Here is a 6,896-nt window from a genome sequence, read left to right as displayed (position 1 = left end):
TTTTTTTTAGATCTTTATTTATTTATTTGACCGACAGAGATCACAAGTAGGCAGAGAGGCAGGCAGAGAGAGAGAGAGAGAGGAGGAAGCAGGCTCCGTGCTAAGCAGAGAGTCTGATGTGGGGCTCGATTCCAGGACCCTGGAATCATGACCTAAGCCCAAGACAGAGGCTTTAACCCACAGAGCCACCCAGGTGCCCCTATGGCTGCTTTTCTATGACAACAGGGGAGTTGCAGCAGAGGCTGTGACCTTTGACATCTAAGATATTCACTATCTGGCCCTTTACAGGAAAATTTTGCCAACACTTGATCTAAGGTTTAAAATATGGATCTTTGGGCGCCTGGGTGGCTCAGTGGGTTAAGCCGCTGCCTTCGGCTCAGGTCATGATCTCAGGGTCCTGGGATCGAGTCCCGCATCGGGCTCTCTGCTCAGCAGGGAGCCTGCTTCCCTCTCTCTCTCTCTCTGCCTGCCTCTCTGCCTACTTGTGATTTCTCTCTGTCAAATAAATAAATAAAATCTTAAAAAAAAAAAATTAAAATATGGATCTTTAACTTATAACAGTTTTCCTTCAAATAACATTATATCACGTTGTGTAAAAATTAGAAACTTAAAATAACATAGTCCCGGGGCACCTGGGTGGCTCAGTGGGTTAAGCCTCTGCCCTCAGCTCAGGTCATGATCTCAGAGTCCTGGGATCGAGCCCCACATCGGGCTCTCTGCTCAGCAGGGGGCCTGCTTCCCCTCACCCTCTCTGCCTGCCTCTCTGCTTACTTGTGATCTCTCTCAATCTGTGTGTCAAATAAATTTTTAAAAAAATAGTATAGTCCCTTGGGGGCGCCTGGGTGGCTCAGTGGGTTAAGCCGCTGCCTTCGGCTCAGGTCATGATCTCAGGGTCCTGGGATAGAGTCCCACATCGGGCTCTCTGCTCAGCAAGGAGCCTGCTTCCCTCTCTCTCTCTCTCTCTGCCTGCCTCTCCATCTACTTGTGATCGCTCTCTGTCAAATAAATAAATAAAATCTTTAAAAAAAAAAAATAGTATAGTCCCATTTTCCCCTCTAATAGTTTGTGTCATTATACATTTCATTTCTACATGTTATAAGCCCCACAATACATTTTATTCTTTTGTATTTAAATAGTTAGTTGTCTATTAAGCAAATTTTTAAATGTCAAAAATATATTTTATATTATAAAATATATAAAAATATATTTTATATTATAAAATATATAAAAATATATTTTATATTTAACCACATATTTTCCATTTCAGATTCTATTTATTCCTTTGTGTAGATCCAAATTCCATCTGCTGTCATGCTCCTTGTGCCTGAAAAACTTTAACATTTGTTAGAGTGCTGGCTGACAAATGATAAAGTTCCTTTACTTTTGTGTGTGTCAAAAGTTTTTGTCTCACCTTCCTTTTTAAGATATTTTCTCTAAGCTTAGAGATTTAGGTTGCATAGTATCTTTTTTTTTTAAGTGTGTGTGTGTGTGTGTGTTTAAAGATTTTTATTTATTTATTTGACAGAGAGATCACAAGTAGGCAGAAAGGCAGGCAGAGAGAGAGGGAAGCAGGCTCCCTGCTGAGCAGAGAGCCCGATGTAGGGCTCGATCCCAGGACCCTGAGATCATGACCCAAGCAGAAGGCAGAGGCTTTAACCCACCCAGGGAGCCACCCAGGCACCCCTGGATAGTATCTTTTTTACTCACAACTTTAAAAATTATGTTCTATTGTCTTCTGGCTTGTATAGTCTCTGACAATAAGGCTGTGATAATTTTTTTTCTCTGTATGTAATGTCCTTTTTCTACTCTAGTTTCTTTTAAGATTTTCTCACTGTCACAGACTTTCAGCAACTTGATTATAATGGACCTCACTGTCATTTTGTGATGAGTGCTGACATCCTTTGATTTCTGGGTTTCTAGTTTTTGTCAGATTTGAAAAATTTGGGGTCACTATTTTTTCACTTTTCCCTCTCTTTCAGGATTTCCACTCTAAGGATGTTAGAGCACTTGATAGCCTCTCATAGGTCACTGGTTCTCTTGTGTTTTTGGTGTGCTTCTTTTTTTCTCTCTGTGCTTCCTTTCAGAAACATTCCACTGAAGGGGTACCTGGGTAGCTCAGTGGGTTAAAGCCTCTGCATTCGGCTCAGATCATGATCCCAGGGTCCTGGGGTCGAACCCCACATCGGGCTCTCTGCTCAACAGGGAGCCTGCTTCCCTGTCTCTCTGCCTGCTTCTCTGCCTACTTGTGATCTCTGTCTGTAAATAAAATCTTTTAAAAAAAAGAAAAGAAACATTCTGCTATTATGTCATCATACGGCTTTGAGTCTACTGATCTCTTCTTCTGCAATGTCTAATATGCTGTTAATCCCATCTATTCAAACTATATTCAAAGCACATTTAGATCGTGTATGTTTCATCTCTTCAATTCATCAGTCTTTGGGTCATTTCCTTAAAGTAATAATGTGCCTCTTAAGATTTATCTCTGTTTTTAATCTTTAGCAAGTTAACTACAGTGTCCCTGAATAGGGTTTCTTTGTAATCATCCTATTTAGTTTGAGTCTTATGTCAAGTATAAAGTATTTTTGGCTAGTATATTTTGGCCAGTAATATTATTTCTTTTTTTTTTAAAGATTTTATTTATTTATTTGACAGAGAGAGATCACAAGTAGACAGAAAGGCAGGCAGAGAGAGAGATAGAGGGAAGCAGGCTCCCTGCTGAGCAGAAAGCCCTATGCGGGACTCGATCCCAGGACCCTGAGATCATGACCTGAGCTGAAGGCAGCAGCTTAACCCACTGAGCCACCCAGGCGCCCCAATATTATTTCTACCCCATTATTTCTCTCCTCTCCTTTTTGGAATCCAGAAACATATGTTAGAACTTCTATTGTGTTGCATGTTACACTAACAGTATTTTCTGCGTCCTCCCATCTTTTTATTTTCCTGTGGTGTGCTTCAGTCTAGGTATTTCCTACTGAACTCTCTTCCAGCTCACTAATTCTCTCTTCTGCTCCATCTATACATCAAGATCTGTGTAATAAGTTCTTAATTTTAGTTATTGTATTTTTTCCATTCTAGGATTCCATTTGATTCTTTATTGTTCATTAATCCCAATTCTTTTATGAAAGCCTACAACTTGTTATCTCTTTTATTACACAGTATTATCTTATTTTCAAACCGTGTCTTATGAAAATAGCCAAATTTGAGCGTCAGAAGACCTTACAGTCTACCTAATGCATGATCTCTGTAGTTCTGAGAATCAAATATTTAAAGTAATTTAAAACAATAAGGCTTAGGTCTGTGTGTGTGTGTCTGTCTGTCTGTCTGTGTGCGTGTGCACACACATGCACGTGTGTGTGTGTGTATTTGTAAAGATGACAACGAATAACTGAGGACTTGTTGATGGATGAAAGAAAATGAGGGTGTGTATATAAAAGGCCAATCATATCTGAACAATGATGAAAAGGTTTTACTACTGACCTTTATAACTATGTAGTTTTCTACATTTGATCTGAGCTCAGAATTGAAAAACAACAACAACAACAACAACTAACAATGTCTGATAAGTCTAATATCTGGGTCTCCTTTGAGGTTGTATTTTCTACGATCTGTTTTTCTCTTAGGTTTCAGGAATTAGTCCAGTTTCTTCACATACATGATAATTAATTTTATTTAATTTGAAGCAATCTCAAACTTACAGAATGGTCCCTAATATAATACAAAAAACAATTTCACTGACTCATCTGGGAGTAAGTTGCCACCATCTCCCAAACACTTCAATGTATGATTCCTATGAAGAAGGACATCCTCATGGATAACCACAATACCATCATCAAAGTCAGGAAATTAACACTGGAACATTACTACCATCTAATCCACACCTCCCATTCATGTATCACCAGCAACCCCAATAATGTCCTTGTAGCAAAAGGATCCAGGACAGAATCACATGTTACACGTGGTTCTCAGATATCTCTAGTCTCCTCCAATATGGGATGGTGTTTCAGTCTCTTCTTAACTTTGAGGATACTCTTGTAGATTACAGGCCCGTTGTTTTGTTAGATGATCTCTTACCTTGGACTCGGTCTGGTGTTTCCTCACGATTAAATTCAGCTGGAGCATTTCATGTAAGAATGTCACAGAAATGATACTATGTCTCTCTCCTATTGCATCCTATTGGGTAGGGCATGATTGTCCCATCACTGTGATGTTCACTTTGACTACTTGATCAAGTTGGTGTCTGCCAGCCTTCTCCACTCTAAAGTTACCCTTTTCCCTGTATAATTGATACACATTTTGTAGGAAAGTACTTCGAGAATGTGTAAATATTACATTCCTCAACAGACTTTCCACGTATTCATTTATTTATATCAGTATGGAATTCTGGATTTCTATTTTATTCAGTAAGTAAGAATCTATTAATATCATTAATGATTTTGATGCTGAGAAGAACCCCATCCAGCCAATGGAGGTCCTTTCCAGCTGGCTTCTGTACTCTTTTGACATGTCTCCATCATTCTTTGAGTACTTATTTTTGGAAGAGCTTTATTGAGTGTAATTCACATACCATACAATTCACCCATTTACAGTGTACAATTCAGTGGCTTTTAGTACATTCACAGATGGGTGCCGCCATCACCACAGTCAATTTTAGAAGAGTTTCAACGTCTCAAAAGGAAACCTTGTAATCTTTAGCTATCTTCCTCGTATCCTCCTGTCCCCACTTCAGCCCTAGGCAACCACTAATCTACTTTCTGTCTCTATACATCTCCCTGTTCTGGACTTTCATATGAATGGAATGAAATAATATGTGACATTTCTCACTTAGCATCATGTTTTCAAGGCTCATCCGAGGTGTACCAGGTATAATTATTTCATTCCTCTTTGTGGCTGAATAATACTCCATCCATTGTATGGAGAACATATTTTGTTTGTTTTCATCAGTTGGGCATTTGAGAGTGGTTTCCACCTTTTGTCTATTATGACCGATGTTGCTATAAACATTCCTGCACAAGTTTTTGTGCGGACACGTGTTTTTATTTGTCTTGGGTATGCTCAGAAATGGAATTGCTGGGTCATATGGTAACTCTGTTTAATCATTTCTGAGTACTTCTTTATTTTCTGGCGCAAGATGATTCAGGCTTGTCTTGTACTCTCTCTGCCCCATCCCTGTAATCAGCCATTTCCTGAAAGGAGTCCTGGTTTCTTCTGGTCGACAGTGGTATTCAGAAATCAAGACTAGAGCATAGCATAACGTATAGAGCTGTCGAATCACTGTGTTATTGTACACTGTGTTATTGAAACTAATGTTAACTTGGTGTATCAACTGTATTTTAACCAAAAAAAAAGGAAAGAAATCAAGACTTGGGGGCTAGCTATGCTCTTTATTATTAAGACGTCACTGCTCCCAATCCCTCTCAGTGGGTAAAGCTAGGAAATATATGCATATATATATATATATATATATATATATATAAATGTATATGCATTGACACAAACACACAACATAAACATGTCATACACACTTACATCAACATTTATTTCTATACCTATTTACTTTGAAAATCACAAGTTCTCACCAATACCTCCAATTCCAAACCAACACTGTAGGGTTCCTTATAGTTTTCTCCCTCCCCATACTTTTAACATCCTTTGCCAGCATTGGGAAACCTGGCTCACTCCCTCAACATATTTCCTTATTGGATTGGTTCCACTATGGGTAACCAATGGCCCCTGCTCCCTATGGGGACCCATCCTGTGCCCTCCTGGGCTCCAACACTTTACCCCAGGCCACCACCACCACTCTGTTGCCCACATGAATGGGCTTTTCACCTCAACAGGCTCTGATATTCCACACCTTTTGGATGCCCTGCCCTCCCCTTTTCAGGGATGCCCTTCTCATCCCCTGTAGAACCCCCTTCTCAACGCTTGGCCACTACCTTTGTCAAATGCCCCTTCGGGGTCCAACCAATCTCCCTCACGGAGCTGGCCTGCACGCAGATATCTTCCTATCTCATTTGGGCTTTGATATCTCACTCCAGGCTGCCTTCCTCCTTGGATGCCTTCTTCCTGCTTGAGTGCTGACATGTGGGTGAGGCTATCTGCTTGCACAATTGAGCTTTGACTCTCTTTTCTCTCTCTCTCTCTCCCCCCTGCCCCACTGCTGGTCCCGTTCTGGCTGTCCCCCCAAGCAAAAAAGCCCTCCTTACTTCACTTGAGCCCCAAAACCATTGCAGGACCATTGCGTTCCCCACCCCCAACCCCCAGGGTCATCTACCTTGACTTATCCAAAGGCTTCCGGACGGGACTGAATTGCTCTTGAAGGGAAGGGAACTGAAGGGAAGAGGAAAAGAAAGAGGAGGGCAAGGAGGAGGAGGAGGAGGAGACAGCCACCTGGCAATTTTTTATGGAAAGGCAGACTCTGTGTGTGACAGGTTGTCGAGGCTCTGGTTGATGCCATCTTCCTCCACGGAAAACTTCATTCCTTCTGAAGACAGAGTTCCTTCCAGGGTCCCAGAGTTAAGCCAGATTGGGGCAGGTTGAAAATGAGCTCACTGGTTGCTGAGACAGCCCTTAGAAGAAGTGTGCTGGGAAGGGAGAACAGAGCCCGGAAGGCGATGTGGGGCTTCAGGGACTCAGGGAGGTGAGAGACCCTAGCCTGTGTCGGTGGGCAGATGGGAAGGAAACCCATCCAGTGGGAGATGCAGGCAGCACCCGGAGAACTGAGGGTGGGGGGCAGGAGTGCGGTGGGGGAGGGGCTGAGCCCGGGGAGGCGGACTTTGGCCAGGAGAGGGGACCACCTCATAGGGTGAGGAAAGGAAAGACTCAGGCCTGCCAGGTGTCCAGGACTTTGGCTGGGACCCTGCCTGCATCTCTGTTCATCTCTGTGCAGCTGCTGT

At 41.9% G+C, this 6,896-nt stretch overlaps 2 non-coding genes across 2 annotated transcripts; both read left to right on the top strand.

Annotated features, from left to right (window-relative positions):
* The first annotated feature begins 3,175 nt into the window (after window positions 1-3,175).
* LOC122908140 lies at window positions 3,176-3,255 on the top strand. The gene has a single exon (XR_006384919.1). It is a non-coding gene; the product is annotated as a small nucleolar RNA U2-19 (small nucleolar RNA).
* Window positions 3,256-3,447: 192 nt separating this feature from the next.
* LOC122908137 lies at window positions 3,448-3,517 on the top strand. The gene has a single exon (XR_006384916.1). It is a non-coding gene; the product is annotated as a small nucleolar RNA U2-30 (small nucleolar RNA).
* Window positions 3,518-6,896: the final 3,379 nt, after the last annotated feature.

Source organism: Neovison vison, chromosome 5 (assembly GCF_020171115.1).
Source record: "Neovison vison isolate M4711 chromosome 5, ASM_NN_V1, whole genome shotgun sequence".
Classification (NCBI taxonomy): domain Eukaryota; kingdom Metazoa; phylum Chordata; class Mammalia; order Carnivora; family Mustelidae; genus Neogale; species Neogale vison.
Note: the sequence above shows the minus strand (reverse complement) of the source record. Positions and strands in the feature narration are given on the sequence as shown.